The sequence below is a fragment of the Gorilla gorilla genome, chromosome 4 (genome assembly GCF_029281585.2).
Source record: "Gorilla gorilla gorilla isolate KB3781 chromosome 4, NHGRI_mGorGor1-v2.1_pri, whole genome shotgun sequence".
Lineage (NCBI taxonomy): Eukaryota > Metazoa > Chordata > Mammalia > Primates > Hominidae > Gorilla > Gorilla gorilla.
Genome location: NC_073228.2, coordinates 54,947,597 through 54,964,857, shown reverse-complemented (window position 1 = coordinate 54,964,857; position 17,261 = coordinate 54,947,597). Strand labels below are relative to the sequence as shown.

The following is a 17,261-nucleotide window of genomic DNA, read 5'->3' as shown; positions in this document are numbered from 1 at the left end:
CAGCTTACTGCCTTGAGAGAGTTTCCAGGTCGTGGAACAGGGAGGAGGAACCCAGACAGAGCCTGTCGTCTCCCCAAGTTGAGGAAATGGAGCTGGAAGTCCAAGGAGGCCAAGGTGCCTAGAGCTCACAAGGGAGACCAGCACTGAGTAGAGAGCTGGAGAGAGAGAGAGAAATGAAGAGATCTACAAAGGCTCACCCTAGAACTTTTGGTTGAATGACATATCAGCACTTGCAATGTAAAGGAGCTGTCCAAGGGCAAGGTGAGAAATCACCAAAACAATTAGACGTAATAGCATCCAGAACTGACTTAAGGATGTGTATAGTACCCACACCCAAAAGTCCAAAAGGAAATGATGTGATATAATTTATATCACATTGGAGATGTGACATTGGAATACTAAGAAAGAAAAGGCTTCAGAAGGAGGAAAAATTTAACCCTAAACACAGCCCTGGTCCAAACAAGGAAAACATAAAAGACCCAACAGAAAGAAACTGTTTTCAAGCAACTTAATAATGCCACAGAACAAAGTCCACAAATATTTTTAAAAGGCAAACAAAACTAGAGAAACTAGAAAACAAGGTAAAATTCACACTGGCTCAAAAGTCAATCCAAATTTATAAGACTTACATACAAGCAGGAAATTATACCCCATAATGAAACAAAAAACAAACCAATTTTGAAATGAAACAGAAAATAGAATTGGTAGACAAGTCCTTTAAAACAATTATGATGATATTTCATATGATCAGAAGGCTAGAAGAAACAACATATTAAGTAAAAATATGAATTATTTTTAAAATTTGAACTTCTAAAGATGAAAATTACAAAGTCTAAGATGAAAAATACACTTTGAAATTTGCAACACATGAAATCAAAATTACTAACCTAAATGAAACAGAAAAAAAACCACTAAAAAATGTAATACGTGATAATTGAAATAACTTCAAGAGGCCAAACATATTTGTAACTAGAGCCACAAAACAGGAGATAATATAGAAAAAAAATTTTTAGAAATCATGGCCAACAACTTTTCACATATTTGAGGGAAATTATAAGCATATATAACAAGGCACTCTTTTAATGAACTATCATTCGCTAGAAACATGAAGAAAAGTGGCTGAGCGCAGTGGCTCATGCCTGTAATCCCAGCACTTTGGGCAGCCAAAGTGGGAAAATCGCTTCAGGCCAGGAGTTCGAGACCAGTGTGGGCAACATTGCAGAACCCATCGCTAAAAACATACATACCCCCCCAACACACACACACACCACACACATGAAAAATGGCCTGGCATGGTGGCTCACGCCTGTAATCCCAGCACTTTGGGAGGCCGAGGTGGGCAGGTCACCTGAGGTCGGGAGTTCGAGACCAGCCTGACCAACACGGAAAAACACCATCTCTACCAACAATACAAAATTAGCTGGGCATGGTGACTCATGCCTGTAATCACAGCTACTCGGGAGACTGAGGCAGGAGAATTGCTTGAACCCGGGAGGCAGAGATTGGGGTGAGCCGAGATCGTGCCATTGACTCCAGCCTGGGCAACAAGAGCAAAACTCCGTCTCAAAAAAAAAAAAAAAAAAAAAAAAAACCAAAAAAAACCCCACAAAAATTAGCCACGGGTAGTGGCACACACCTGTGGTCCTTCCAGCTACTCAGGAAGGCTAAGGCAGAAGGAGGTCAAGGCCATAGTGAGCCATGACTATGCCACTGCACTCCAGCCCAGGTGACAGAATAAAAGCCCATCTCCAAAAAACAGGGTAAACCATGACCAAAATGACTACAATCAGAAATTAAAATTCCAATGCAGCCAAAAAAAAGATCTTATTACACACTACAAAATCAAAAGAAAGTTGAAATCGTTATAATACTATCACGTAAAGTGGACAAAAATAAAAATTTTATCAGGAAAAAAGAGCATCATTTTATATACATTAAGGGTTTAATTCATCAAGAACACACAAAAATCCTGAACATTTATTTACCTATTAATAACAGGGCTTCAAAATAAATAAAGCAAAAATGAGAGAACTGTAAGAAGAAATGAAAGAATCCACAATTATATTTTAAAATTTCAGCAAACCTCTCTATGTAATAGAACCAGCCCAGGCATGGTGAATGACACTTGTTATCCATGAACTTTGGGAGGCCGAGACAGGATTGCTTGATCACAGGAGTTCAAGACCAACCTGAGAAACACAGGGAGACCCTGTCTCTACAAAAAGAGTTTTAAAAATTAACTGGGTGGGCCAGGCGTGGTGGCTCACACCTGTAATCCCAGCACTTTGGGAGCCAGAGGCAGGCGGATCACCTGAGGTCAGCAATTCAAGTCCAGCCCAGCCAACATGGTGAAACCCTGTCTCTACTAAAAATTCAAAAATTAGCCGGGCGTGGTGGCACACAACAGTAATCCTAGCTACTCGGGAAGCTTAGACAGGAGAATCGCTTCAACCCAGGAGATGGAGGTTGCAGTGAGCCAAGATCATGCCACTGCACTCCAGCCTGGGCGACAGAGAGAGATTCCATCTCCAAAAATAAAATTAAAATAAAATAAATAATAAAATAACATAAAATAAAATAAAATAAAATAAATAAAATAAAATAAAATAAAATAAAATAAAATAATAAAATAAAATAAAATAAATAAAATAAAATAAAATAAAATATAAAATAAAATAAATAAAATAAAATAAAATATAAAATAAAATATTAAAATAAAATAAAATAAAATAAAATATAAAATAAAATAAAATAAAATAAAAAAGCTGGGTGTGGTAGCATATGCCTGTAGACCCAGCTACTGGGGAGGCTGAGGTGGGAGGATCACTTGAGCCCAGGAGGTGGAGGCTCAGTGAGCTATGATTGGGCATGCCACTGCACTCCAGCCTAGGTGACAGAGCGACATCATGTTCAAAAGAAAGGAATGATAATAATAACAGGACCAGCAGACAGAAAATCAGTAAGGATACAGAAGCTTGAATAACACCAAACTGACCTAACTAACTTTAGAACACTCTGCACAACCTACCAGAATACACATTCTGTTCAAGTGCATTTGGAACATTCACCAAGATATACCATATTCGGGCCAAAAAAACAACTCTTGGTACATTTAAAAGGTTTGAAGTCTTATCATGAATTTTTTCTTACCACCGTGATATTAATTTAGAAATCAGTAACAGAAAAAAAAATCAATAGGCAATCCCCATATTTGAAATCAAAACATACTTTTAAAATAACCAATGGGGGCCAGGAGCTGTGGCTCACGCCTCTAATTCCAGCACTTTGGGAGGTCGAGGCAGGTGGATCACAAGGTCAGGAGTTCAAGACCAGTCTGGCCAAGATGGTGAAACCCCGTCTCTACTAAAAATACAAAAATTACCCGGGCATGGTAGCAGGCGCCTGTAACCGCAGCTACTCAGGAGGCTGAGGCAGAGAATTGCTTGAACCCGGGAGGCGGAAGTTGCAGGGAGCCAAGATCACGCTGCTGCACTCCAGCCTGGGCGACAGAGCGAGAATCTGTCTCAAAATATAAAATAAATAACATAACACAACATAACATAACCCATAACACCAAGGGGTAAAAAAAGGACAAATATATCAAGTATTTTAAGACAGTTAAAGCAGTAATTGAAAGAGAAATTTATACAATTACATGACTATATTAGAAAAGAAAGAAATCAGTGACTTCACCTTGTTCCTTAAGAAACTAGAGCAAAAGAAAGAAAGATCGAGCAGAAGTCAATGAAATAGAAAAATAGGGCACACTCAGTGAAATGAAAGGTTAGACTTACACTTCCGGGACGATGGAATGGACATACTTTTTCCCTGTTCCTCCCACGAAGTACAAATTTAAACTGTGAACATTGTAAATAAAACGAATATTCTCTGAAAGGTGGAGAGAAGGCAAATCAGCTCAGGATCACAGGACACAAGGCACAATATAGCAGTAAATTCCCTGGGTATTCTTCTTTTTGCCTAATGTATCCTACTCCTGGAATGGAGGAAGTGAGTACATCAGGACACCGATGAACACAGACCAAAAAAAAAGAATCCCCAACAGGGCCGGGCACGATGGCTCACGCCTATAATCGCAGCACTTTGGGAGGCCGAGGCGGGTGGATCACCAGAAGTCAGGAGTTGGAGACTAGCCTGGCCAACATGGCAAAACCCCGCCTCTACGAAAAATAAAAATTAGCTGGGCGTGTTGGCCGGTGCCTATAGTCCCAGCTACTCCGGAAGCTGAGGCACGAAAATCGCTTGAACTTGGGAGGCGGAGGTTGCAGTGAGCAGAGATGGCGCCACTGCACTCCAGACTGGGTGATAAAGACGGTCTCCAAGAAAAAAAAAACAAAAAAACAAAAAAACTAAAACAGTTGTTTAAGTAAGATGCATAGTCTCATGACAACACAAAAATGCCCAGGTTTCAATCAAAAGTTATTTGTGATACCAAAAAGATATGAAGAATCCAGAAGATTTCAAATTGAATGGAAAAAGGCAATAAACAAATGCAAACATCAAGATATCTTAATTCTAATATCTCACAGATACATCAGAATTAACTGAAAAAATTTTTTGTTTGTTTGTTGTTGCTTTTTGTTTGTTTGTTTCTTGAGACGGAGTCTCGCTCTGTTGCCCAAGCTGGAGTGCACTGGCACGATCTCAGCTCACCGCAAGCTCTACCTCCCAAGTTCAAGCGATTCTCCTGCCTCAGCCTCCTGAGCAGCTGGGATTACAGGTGCCGCCATCGCTCCTGGCTAATTTTTGTATTTTTAGTAGAGACGGGTTTTCGCCACGTTGGCCAGGCTGGTTTTGAACCCCAGACCCCAGGTGACTAACCCACCTTGGCCTCCCAAAAACAATTTTTAGGCCGGGCATGGTGGCTCACACCTGTAATCTCATCACTTTGGGAGGCCGAGGTGGGTGGATCACCTCAGGTCTGGAGTTGGAGAACAGCCTGACCAACATGGACAAACTCCATCTCTACTAAAAATACAAACTTAGCCGGGCATGGTGGCACATGCCTGTAACCCCAGCTACTTAGGAGGCTGAGGCAGGAGAATCACTTGAACCTGGGAGGCGGAGGTTGCAGTGAGCTGAGATCACGCCATTGCACTTCAGCCTGGGCAACAAGAACAAAAGTTTGTCTCAAAAAAGAAGAAAACAAAATTCAGCGGAACAAATATCCAAACCATATCAATGAACTAAAATAAGCAGATATAAAATACAATAAAGAAAAATGGTTTTGGCATACTGAATTGGGGTAGAAAAAAAATACGACAAGAAAAATGGGATTCCAAAAATATTCAAGTAACTCAAAAGAAAGCAGGAAAAAGAACAATCAAAAAACTAAAACTAAAACGAGGCGTGGTGGCTCAGACCTGTTATTCTAGCACTTTGGGAGGCCAAGGTGGGTGAATCACCTAAGGCCGGGAGTTCAAGACCAGCCTGGCCAACATGGTGAAACCCCAACTCCACTAAAAATATAAAAATTAGCTGGGGGTGGTAGCACATGCCTGTAATCCCAGCTACTTGGGAGACTGAGGCACAAGAACTGCTTGAACCCGGGAGGCAGAGGTTGCAGTAGGCCAAGATTGAGCCACTGCACTCCAGCCTGGGCAAGAGTAAAACTTTGTCTCAAAAAAAAAAAAAAAAAAAGGATTCTGACAACATCTGTAAGTATGTAAATGACCCAAATACCTAAAAACAGCAAATAAAACACAAAAACTGGCCAGGTACAATGGCTCACAACCATAATCCAAGCACTTTGGGAGGCTGAGGAGAGCAGATCACTTGAGGTTCGGTGTTCGAGACCAGCCTGGCCAACATGGTGAAACTCTGTCTCTACTAAAAATACAAAAAAAAAAAAATTTAGGCAGGCATGGTGGTGGGCGCCTGTAATAGCTACTCTGGAGGCTGAGGCAGGAGAGTTGTTTGAACCCACTAGGCAGAGGTTGCAGTGAGCCGAGATCATACCACTGCACTCCACCCTGGGTGACAGAGTGATACTCCGTCTCAAAAAAAAAAAAAAAGAAAAAGACAAAGATTGACAAACTAGATTTAAAAAATATAACCTACAGCCAAGCATGGTGGCTCACGCCTGTAATGCCAGCACTTTGGGAGGCCATGACAGAAGGGTCTCTTGAGCCCATGAGTTTGAGACCAGGCTGGGCAGCATAACAAGACCTCGTCCCTACAAATAATAAAAAAATTAGCCGGGTGTGATGGTGCACATCTGTGGTCCCAGTTACTTGGGAGGCTGAGGTGGGGGAATTGTTTGAGCCCAGGAGGTCCAGGCTGCAGTAAACCATGATTGTGCCACTGCAGTCCAGCCTGGGTGACAGAGCAAGACCATGTCTCAAAAAAAAAAAAAAAAAAGGCCAGGCACAGTGACTCACACCTGTAATCCCAGCACTTTGGGAGGCCAAGGAAGGCAGATCAAGAGGTCAAGTGTTGGAGACCAGCTTGGTCAACATAGTGAAACCCGGTTTCTACTAAAAATATAAAAAATTAACCAGGCATGGTGGTGGGCACCTGTAATCCCAGGTACTCGGGAGGCTGAGGCAGGAGAATCGGTTCAACCCGGGAGGTGGTGGTTGCAGTGAACCAAGATGACGCCATTGCACTCCAGCCCAGGCGACGGTGCAAGATTCCATCTCAAGAAAAAAAAAAAAAAAAGAAAGAAAGAAAACATAACCTAACACTATTTTGTGTACAAGACATTTACTTCGAATATAACAATCTAAGCACGTTGAAAGCAAAAAAAAAAATTCAAAAGGTATATGATGCAACCATTCACTAAGGAAAAGTGAATGACTATATTAATATCAGAAACAGTATACTTCAGAGCAAAGAAAAAGTACTAGAGACTAAGAAGGAAATTATTTATTGAGAGAGGGGTCAATCCACCAAGAGGACATAACATTCCTAAATGTGTATGCAGCAAAAAACCAGACTACGAAATCTGTGAAAGAAAACCTGATGGAACAGAATAAAGAAATACACAAATCCACTATAGAGACTTCAGTATTTCTCTGTAACAACTGTTAAAACTACACATATGATCACAGCAAGAATATTTACTTCAACCCCATGAACTAACTGGATCCATGGACATTTACAGGACATTCCACCCAGCAAGAGTGGAATACTTTTTTTTTTTTTTTTGACAGAGTCTCACTCTGTCGCTCAGGCTGGAGTACAGTGGTGCAATCTCAGCTCGCTGCAACCTCAGCTTCCTGGGTTCAAGCAATTCTCCTGCCTCAGCCTCCCAAGTAGCTGGGACTACAGGCATGTGCCACCATGCCTGGCTAATTTTTGTATTGTTTTTGAGTAGAGATAGGGAGACTCCGTCTCAAAAAAAGAAAACAGCCAAAAGTGATGAACAGGGGATATATAAAGGTACTACTGCTTGTCTCAGCAGCACATATACCAAAATTGAATCAATACAGAGAAGATTAGCATGCTCCCTGCACAGTGATGACATGCAAATTCTTAAAGTGTTCCATATTTTAAAAAAAAGATACCAAATAAGCACCTGAAAAGATGGTCAACATCATTAGCCACTAAGTAAATACGTATTAAAAACACAATGAGGTGTGTGTAGTGGCCTGTAATCCCAGCACTTTAGGAGACCAGTCTGGAGCATGACTTGAGCTCAGAAGTTCAAAACCAGCCTGAGCAACATAGCAAGACCTTATCTCTTCAAAAACATATTTCTAAAAATATTGGCTGGGTGTAGTGGCACACACCCATAGTCCCAGCTACTCAGAGGGTTAAGGTGGCAATGAGACATGATCATGACACTGCCCTTCAAAGCCTAGGTAACAGAGCAAGACCCTGTCTCAAAAATGATAATAATAATAATAATAATACACACAATGAGATATCACTACCCACCTATCAACATTACTAAATGAAGACTTACGTTCACATGAAAACCTGTGTGATGTTTGTAACAGTTTTATTCATAATAACCTACAAGTGGAAATAACTGAGATTATCTTTCAGCAAATAAGTAAACAAAGTGCAGTATAACCGTAACAAACACTAAGCAACAACCCGGAGGAATCTCCAAGGAATTAAACTTAGTGTAAAAAACTCAATCCCAGAAAATTACATGTTGTTTTGTTTTGTTTTGTTTTTAGACCAGAATCTCATTCTGTCACCCAGGGTGGAGTGCAGTGGTGCAATCTCGGCTCACTGCAACCTCCACCTCCTGGGTTCAAGCAATTCTCATGTCTCAGCCTCCCAAGCAGCTGGGATTACAGGTTAATCCCTGTAATTTTTGTATTTTCAGGAGAGACAGGGTTTCACCATGCTGGCCAGGCTGGTTTCCAACTCCTGACCTCAAGTAACCCACCCACCTCAGCCTCCCAAGGTGCTGGGATTACAGGCGTGAGCCAGGCACCTGGCCTTCAGAAAATTACAAATTCTCTCATCCCATTTATATAACATCCTTGAGATAACAAAATTACCAAAATGAGGAATACATTAGCAGTTACGACTAAGTCTGGCGGCAGGAGGAAAGCAGGTGTGGCTATAAAAGCACAACGGGAAGGGAGAGGATTCTGGGAAGATGGTGCAATAGGAAGCACCAGGAACCTGAGGTCGGGAGTTCAAGACCAGCCTGGCCAACATGGAGAAACCCCGTCTCTACTAAAAATAGAAAATTAGTCGGGCGTGGTGGTGCATGCCTGTAATCCCAGCTACTCAAGAAGCTGTGGCAGGAGAATTGCTCCAATCCAGGAGGCAGAGGTTGCCGTGAGCCAAGATCGTGCCATTGCACTCTAGCCTGGGCAACAAGAGTGAAACTCCATCTCAGAAAAACAACAACAACAACAAAAGAAACAAGTATATATAAGTCAGCAATGAAGAAAATGCAGGACTTGTACACAGAAAAATCATAAAACTTTACTGAAGTAAACTGAAGACAACATAAATAAATGGAAAGACATTTCATGTTCTTGGATTGCAACACCTTAATGTTGCTAAGATGTTACTACTCCAAAGCAATCTACACATTCAATAAAATCCCTGTCAAAATCCCAAGAATGTTTTTTGCAGAAATTAAAAAAAAATACATTCTAAAACTCATGTAGAATCTCAAGAGACCTCAAATAGTCAAAACAATCTTGAAAAAGAATAAATGTGAAGACATCACACTTCGTGATTTCAAAACTTACCACAAAGCTACAGTAATCAAAACAGTGTTGCCAGGCTTGGTGGCTCATGCCTGTAATCCCAGCACTTTGGGAGGCCGAGGCGGACGGATCACCTGAGGTCGGGAGTTTGAGACCAGCCTAACCAACATGAAGAAACCCCGTCTCTACTAAAAAGACAAAAATTAGCCGGGCGTGGTGGCACATGCCTGTAATCCCAGCTACTCGGGAGGCTGAGGCAGGAGAATCGCTTGAACCCAGGAGGCAGAGGTTGCAGTGAGCCGAGATCAGGCCACTACACTCCAGCCTGGGCAACAAGAGTGAAACTCCACCTCAAAAAAACAAAAACAGAAACAAAACACAGTGTTGTACTGGCATAAAAACAGAGCACTGAAAGAGAATAGAGAGTTCAAAAATAAACTCTCGCTTATATGGTGAAGTGATTTTCAACAAAAGTGCCAGGATCATTCAGTGGGAAAGAGACTCTTTTCAACAAATAATGTTGGGAAAACTGCATTATCTACATGCAAAAGAATGTAGGTGGACACTTCTCTTACACCGCACACAAAAATTGACTCAAAATGGATCGAAGACCTAAACATAAGAGCTACATCTGGGCCGGGCATGGTGACTCACACCTGTAATCCCAGCATGTTGGGAGGTCAAGGCAGGTGGATCATGAGGTCAGGAGATCGAGACCATTCTGGCAAACACGGTAAAACCCCGTTTCTACTAAAACTACTAAAAAACTAGCTGGGCGTGGTGGCAGGCGCCTGCAGTCCCAGCTATTCGGGAGGCTGAGGCAGGAGAATGGCGTGAACTGGGGAGGCAGAGCTTGCAGTGAGCTGAGATCGTGCCACTGCACTCCAGCCTGGGCGACACAGTGAGACTCTGACTCAAAAATAAATAAATAAATAAATAAATAAATATAAAAATAAAAATGTCAGCAAATTTGCTCAACTATAACAGAAAAAGAAAGCTTACGAGAGAATGTAGAGCTCATAGTTTCTACTTAGTGTTTGTTAGATAAATGGTTTAAATGCACTGAAAATCCTGAAAAACTGCTTGAATCATAAAGAATCTATGAAATATTATGGAAGCATTTTCTAGCTTGTTTCTGAAACCTCTGGAAAAAACCTCCTCATGTATCAATACAAGCTAACCTGCTTTACAGAAATCAGAAGAAAACCATGGCTGGGCACGGTGGCTCACGTCTATAATGCCAGCACTTTGGGAGGTCGAGGTGGGCGGATCACGAGGTCAGGAGTTCGAGGCCAGCCTGGCCAACATGGTGAAACCCCCGCTCTACTAAAAATACAAAAATTAGCCAGGCATGCTGGCAGGCGCCTGTAATCCCAGCTCCTTGAGAGGCTAAGGCAGGAAAATAGCTTGAACCTCGGAGGCAGAGATTGCAGTGAGCCGAGATCGCGCCACTGCACTCCAGCCTGGGACCCACCGAGACTCTGTCTCAAAAAAAAAAAAAAGAAAAAAAGAAAACTATGCATTTTATTACATGTACACATTTGTCTTTCATATACTTGTAACTCAGAAAACCATGCTTTCACAAATATAATAATAGAAATACAATAATATTAGCAATCATAACATTTGTGAAAGTGTAAAGAATAAACTGGCCAGATGCTGTCTCTTACACCCTAGAACCCAGGTTCTGGTCAAGGCTTCTCTTGGTTGTATGAACTCACTTCATGGACCTGTCATAAGGCTCAAAAGAGATACTGTAAACAAAAGCATCTTGTAAACTGCATAAGCCTGTAGATATGTGGTTCATCTAAATCCAGGTACTTTAACGACTGATAGCTGTCCCCCCAGAACCTCCTTTCTCGATTCTTAACATAAACAACTTATATTTCCAAGTCCAGTTCAAAAGTTATATTCTTGGAAGCCTCCGCGTCCCTCCTGTCCATCCAGGCAGAACTAATTCATCTACGCTCTAGTATTATGCTCTCATAACTCTTGGCTCTTCCCCAGTTCATTCAAGAGTGTAACGAGCAGTTAAAATATGTCAGACATCATGCTATGCACTGGAGAAAAAATCTTAAATGTGTGAAGCTTACAAAGCTTTTTCACACACATTATCTCATTTCATACTTTAAAAATATCCCATAGGATCATGATTATGTGTTTACAATTTCTCTAACCAGAATAAATTCCCAGGGGGTAGAGACTAAGTGTGATTCACCTGTGATTCCCCAGAGTCTAACACAGTGTCTGGCACCCAGAAGGCACCCATTAAGCACTTGATAAATGAACGAATAAAGGAGTAACAGACACTTGTTCGATTACTAAAATGTCAATCAGGGTTAACACTGAAATAATCTTTCCACAAAGTTTCCACAGGGGAGAGGGGAAAAATACATTATATTACATACAAACACATGTGGGGAGAGAAAATTCCTCCCTATAGCAGAGCATCTCCAACTCAAGTTTAACTGTTTAACAAAGCCACGTAGCAACTGAAGATGGATTTGATTTTACTACTGGACTAACAATCTCTTAGTGAAGAACAATGAGTTCTGCATAAAAGCTCCTATGTAGATCATTCTGCTTGGTAAAACTGGGCATTATTACACAAATATTAAAATAAACACTTAAAGAGCTTCTGCACAGCAAAAAAAAAAAAATCATCAGAGTGAACAGGCAACCTACAGAATGGGAGAAAATGTTTGCAATCTATCCATCTGAGAAAGATCTAATATCCAGAATCTACAAGGAATTTAAACAGATTTATAAGAAAAAAAAACCCATCAGAAAGAGGGTGAAGGATATGAACAGACATTTCTCAAAAGAAGATATTTATGCGGCCAACAAACATATGAAAAAAAGCTCATCATCACTGCTCATTAAAGAAATGCAAATCAAAACCACAATGAGATACCATCTCACGCCAGTTAGAATGGAGATCATTAAAAAGTCAGGAAACAACAGATGCTGGAAAGGATGTGGAGATACAGGCACGCTTTTACACCGTTGGTGGGAGTGTAAATTAGTTCCAGCATTACGGAAGACTGTGGCGATTCCTCACAGTGACCAATTGAAATTATATTTTACATGTAATAAAACCATTTTCTATTTACAAAAATCAAATAAAGTCTCGTAAAGCAAACACGCCTCCATTTATTTCCCACTTTTTGCACAAAATTGGATTTTCACTGTAACTGAGGTGTGCTAAATGCATGGTTAATCTAGTGTCAGCATCATCTTCCTATAAATTACAGATGCCTTCTGTGAGCAGGTCTCCTGCAGGCTCATGTATGTTGTATTTTGAAATCTACTTTAGAGGATATTTTAAGACTTTTAGAACCAGGAATACCATTTGACCCAGCAATCCCATTACTGGCTATATACGCAAAGGATTGTAAATCATTCTACTATAAAGACACATGCACACGTATGTTTATTGCAGCACTATTTACAATAGCAAAGACTTGGAACCAACCCAAATGCCCATCAAGGATAGACTGCATAAAGAAAATGTGGCACATATACACCATGGAATACTATGCAGCCATAAAAAAGAATGAGTTCATGTCATTTTCAGGGACATGGATGAAGCTGGAAACCATCATCTCAGCAAACCAACACAGGAACAGAAAACCAAACACCACATGTTCTCACTCATAAGTGGGAGTTGAACAATGAGAACACATGGGCACAGGGAGAGGAACATCACACACCAGGGCCTGTCAGGGGATGGCGGGCAAGGGGAGGGATAGCATTAGGACATATACTTAATGCATGTGGGGCTTAAAACCTAGACGACAGGTCGATAGGTGCAGCAAACCACCATGGCACATGTATTCCCATGTAATAAACCTGCACGTTCTGCACATGTATCCCAGAACTTAAAGTATAATTTTAAAAAATTTTAAAAATAAAAAATAAAATAAACAAAGTCTTGTTTCAGTGTAATATTAATTTGCGTTACCACCTATTTCAACACGGCAGACAATTGTACCATCTGAGACAAATGGAGCTTTGACATGAAATCTTAAAATACCCCATGAATGGTGGCCGGGCGCAGCGGCTCATACCTGTAATCCCAGCACTTTGCGAGGCTGAGGCGGGCAGATCACGGGGTCAGTAGATCGAGACCATCCTGGCTAACACGGTGAAAACTCGTCTCTACTAAAAATACAAAAAATTATCGGGGCATGGTGGCAGGCGCCCGTAGTCCCATCTACTCCTGAGGCTGAGGCAGGAGAATGGCGTGAACCGGGAGGTGGAGCTTGCAGTGAGCCAGATTGGGCCACTGCACTCCACCCTGGTCAACAGAGCCAGACTCCATCTCAAAAAAAAAAAAAAAAAAAAAAAAAAAAACCGCATGAATGGATTGATAGACAAAAAGCAAAAAGCGAAAAAATCCAATGCTACCAGCTCTCATAGGCTCAAAATTCAATTCTCTACTCTACAAAAATCCCTGGTATAAGTGAGAGATATACTTCAAGATCTTTGCATATTCCAAAAGTTTATGGCTATTACTGACACAGAGCTTCTTCCATAAACTTCAAACGTTTGCACTGAAGAGCACTGTGTCTGGGGACTACTTTACTATCACTAGCTTCATAATGGTGTTTTCTCCTTGGTGTAATATTTCACAAGGAGACAAAGAATACGTACGTGTGTATGTGAATCATTCATGCTAGTTACCACGTAAATAACAACAAGCAGCAAATACGAAGTTACAAGTGAAGTTGAAGTGTAAATGCTGCTGTCCAGATGGGTGAGGCTTACTCATCCGCCACGCGACGTCCTCAACCTCGCCTCCACCGCACACAGCGTTCAAGTTTCCATCTCAACAGAACATACGCATCATGAACCTTTACGGTTCATAAACAGCTGAGAAAGCTAACATCAAATTCTTGCATGCCAAGAGTCTACAAATTATTCCATTTACAGATGTTATAATCGGATTTTTTTTTTTTTTTGATACAGAGTCTTGCTCTCACCCAGACTATAGTGCAGTGGCGCGACCTCGGCTCACTGCAACCTCGGCCTCTGGGGTTCAAGCAATTCTCCTGCCTCAGCCTCCCGAGTAGCTGGAATTACAGGCACGCGCCGCCATACCGGGTACTTTTTTGTATTTTTAGTAGAGACGGTGTTTCACTATGTTGGCCAGGCTGGTTTTGAACTCCTGACCTCAAGTGATCCGCCCACCTCAGCCTCCCCAGGTGCTGGGATTATAGGCGTGAGCCACCTCGCCCGACTCTGATCATTACTTAATTAGGATAAAACCATTCCTTAGAAAGGTCATTCAATTCTGATGATTGTATATCTCATATTTTTCAAATACTGTCATTGTTAATAAGCGTTTCACTCCACTAAGGCTACCCTGGCATCAAACGTATTTCAGATTTGGCCAGGCCCGGCAGCTCATGCCTGCAATCCCAGCATTCTGGGAGGTCGAGGCGGGTGGTTCACCTGAGGTCAGGAGTTGGAGACCAGGCTGGCCAACATGGCAAAACCCCATCTCTACTAAAACTACAAAAAATTAGCTGGGCGTGGTGGCAGGTGCCTGTAATCCTAGCTACTCGGGAGACTAAGGCAGGAGAATCCCTTGAACCTGGGAGGGAGAGGTTGCAGTGAGCCGAGATTGCACCCCACTGCACTCCAGCCTGGGCGACAGAGCAAGACTCCATCTCGAAAATAATAATAATAAAATACAGTGAGGTGTTTTTTTTGTTTGGTTGGTTTTTTGGGGGGTTTTTTTGTGTTTTTTTGACCGAGTCTCGCTCTGTCGCCCAGGCTGGAGTGTGGTGGCGCGGTCTCAGCTCACTGCAAGCTCCGCCTCCCGGGTTCACGCCATTCTCTTGCCTCAGCCTCCCTAGTAGCTGGGACTACAGGCGCCCGCCACCACGCCCGGCTAATTTTTTGTATTTTTAGTAGAGACGGAGTTTCACGATGTTAGCCAGGATGGTCTCGATCTCCTGACCTCGTGATCCACCCACCTCGGCCTCCCAAAGTGCTGGGATTACAGACGTGAGCCACCATTCCCGGCCCAACACAGTGAGTTTTAATAGACAGTCAGGGTCAGGTGACATTCATCTACCTAGTCCTACATGCCATTTTGGCATTGAAGGGTTCCACAGGGCTGGAGTCACTTAGCTCTAGGTGCACAATTCTAGTGTATGAGTATACTTTTCTATTCTAAAGCCGCAATGGGCAAAATGGGTCAGTGTAATTGTAGAATTCATCTTCTACATAGCAAGCACTGTAATAGGTAAACATTTTATATACATCCTCTCTAATCTTTGCAACATTCCACAAAGTAAGGGTTATTTTACCCATTGAAAAATCACTGGAAAGTCAGAGGATTTAAGGCCATTGCCCCCAACATCTACAGCCCACACCAAGATTTGAACCCAGATCTCTCTGGTTTCAAAACCCTGCCCTAATCATTCACTGTATTACCAATCCAAAGAATAAATAAAGTTAAGGTATCTTAGTCAGATAAAAGTGGCAAATTAGACCAGGTGTGGTGGCTCACGCCTGTAATCCCAGCACTTTGGGAGGCCGAGGCAGGCAGATCACGAGGTCAGGAGATCGAGACCATCCTGGCTAACACGGTGAAACCCCACCTCTACTAAAAAAATACAAAAAATTAGTCGAGCGTGGTGACACACGCCTGTAGTCCCAGCTACTCGGGAGGCTGAGGCAGGAGAATCGCTCAAAGCTGAGAGGCAGAGGTTGCAGTGAGCCGAGATCGTGCCACTGCACTCCAGCCTGGGTGACACAGTGAGACTCCATCTCAAAAATTTTTTTTAAAATGTGGCAAATTAATGAGAGGAAAATTTAAAAAGTTAACCCCACAAACCAAGAAATCTATTTATGATTATGTTTTTTGTAAGAGACAGAGTCTTGCTCTATTGTCCAGGCTAGTCTCAAAGTCCTGACCTCAAGCAATCCTCCCGACTCAGCCTCCTGAGTAGTGGGGATTATAGGCGTTACAGGCATGAGCCAATGCCCCCAGCAAGAAGTCTGTATGTTCTTATCATACGTGCAACTAAACAAAATTATACTTAAGAAACTGACAAATCATGGTGATATTTTAAATATCATGACTACACTGAAACCCTGCCAGAGGTATTTTTAAAATGTCAAGGATTTTTTTGATTTTTTTTTTTTTGAGACAGAGTCTCCCTCTGTTGCCCAGGCTGGAGTGCAGCAGTGAGATCTTGGCTCACTGCAACCTCTACCTCCTGGGTTCAAGCAATTATCCTGCCTCGGCCTCCCGAGTAGCTGGGATTGCAGGCACGTGCCACCACACCCGGCTAACTTTTGTATTTTTAGTAGAGACGGGGTTTCACCATGTTGGTCAGGCTGGTCTCACACTCCTGACCTTGTGATCCGCCCACCTCGGCATCCCCAAGTGCTGAGAATACAGGCGTGAGCCACCGCGCCTGTCCAAAATGTCAAGGATTTTTACGCTGACGTGCTTAATGTGCCCAATCTGCAATTCTAGTGGTAATCAGTGACATACCCATAAATCAGAGAGTACTTCTATGAAAATAATCACAGCCTACAAATATGGATAAAACTCCTCAGCTTTACCTCTTAGATGGTTCTAGACAGTTTCAGAATTCGTGCCTCTTTCTTCAACTCTCTCATTAATTTTATTACCCTTGGCAGTAAAATAATCTTACCAATTGCTCTCCCTATGAAATTGTGAATGAAAATTCCCATTTCTCTTTGCTAGGTCTTGTTAGCTGCCATCTCTGGGAAGGAGAAAGTGTTTTTATAGATAGGCATGGCAAGGACAAATAATGGAGCTGAAATGCAAGGGTGGATGGCAAATAAATTGCATCTTGTGAACTACCTCCAACTAACTTCTGCCTGGAGCACTGTGTTTAAAAGGATTCCTAGGCCACATCTGGAGGGATCCGGGAAAAAAAAAACAAAAGAGATGTGACGAAGGTAAGCGGAGAACCAGTAAAGTGTAGTGCTACAGTAGCCTAGGGTTTCAAGGAAAGGAGATTATAATATCCAGTCAGGCAGAGCAGCAGTCAAACAACATGAAGAAAAATGTCCACGAGACTTGGCATGTAGGAGATCACTGATGTGCCTACTGACAAGTTCAGTAGT

At 42.0% G+C, this 17,261-nt stretch overlaps 1 protein-coding gene and 1 non-coding gene across 2 annotated transcripts in view; one reads left to right on the top strand and one right to left on the bottom strand.

Moving 5' to 3' along the window:
* The window catches only part of LOC115933340 (neurofibromin-like), an 85,325-nt gene extending 71,968 nt beyond the window's left edge, over positions 1-13,357 (bottom strand). The window contains exon 1 of the mRNA XM_063706488.1: positions 13,214-13,357. The gene's annotated coding sequence lies outside the window, so the exon portion shown is untranslated. The remainder of the gene's footprint in view (positions 1-13,213) is intronic.
* On the top strand, positions 7,408-7,514 carry LOC129534015 (U6 spliceosomal RNA). The gene has a single exon (XR_008680426.1). It is a non-coding gene; the product is annotated as a U6 spliceosomal RNA (small nuclear RNA).
* Positions 13,358-17,261: the final 3,904 nt, after the last annotated feature.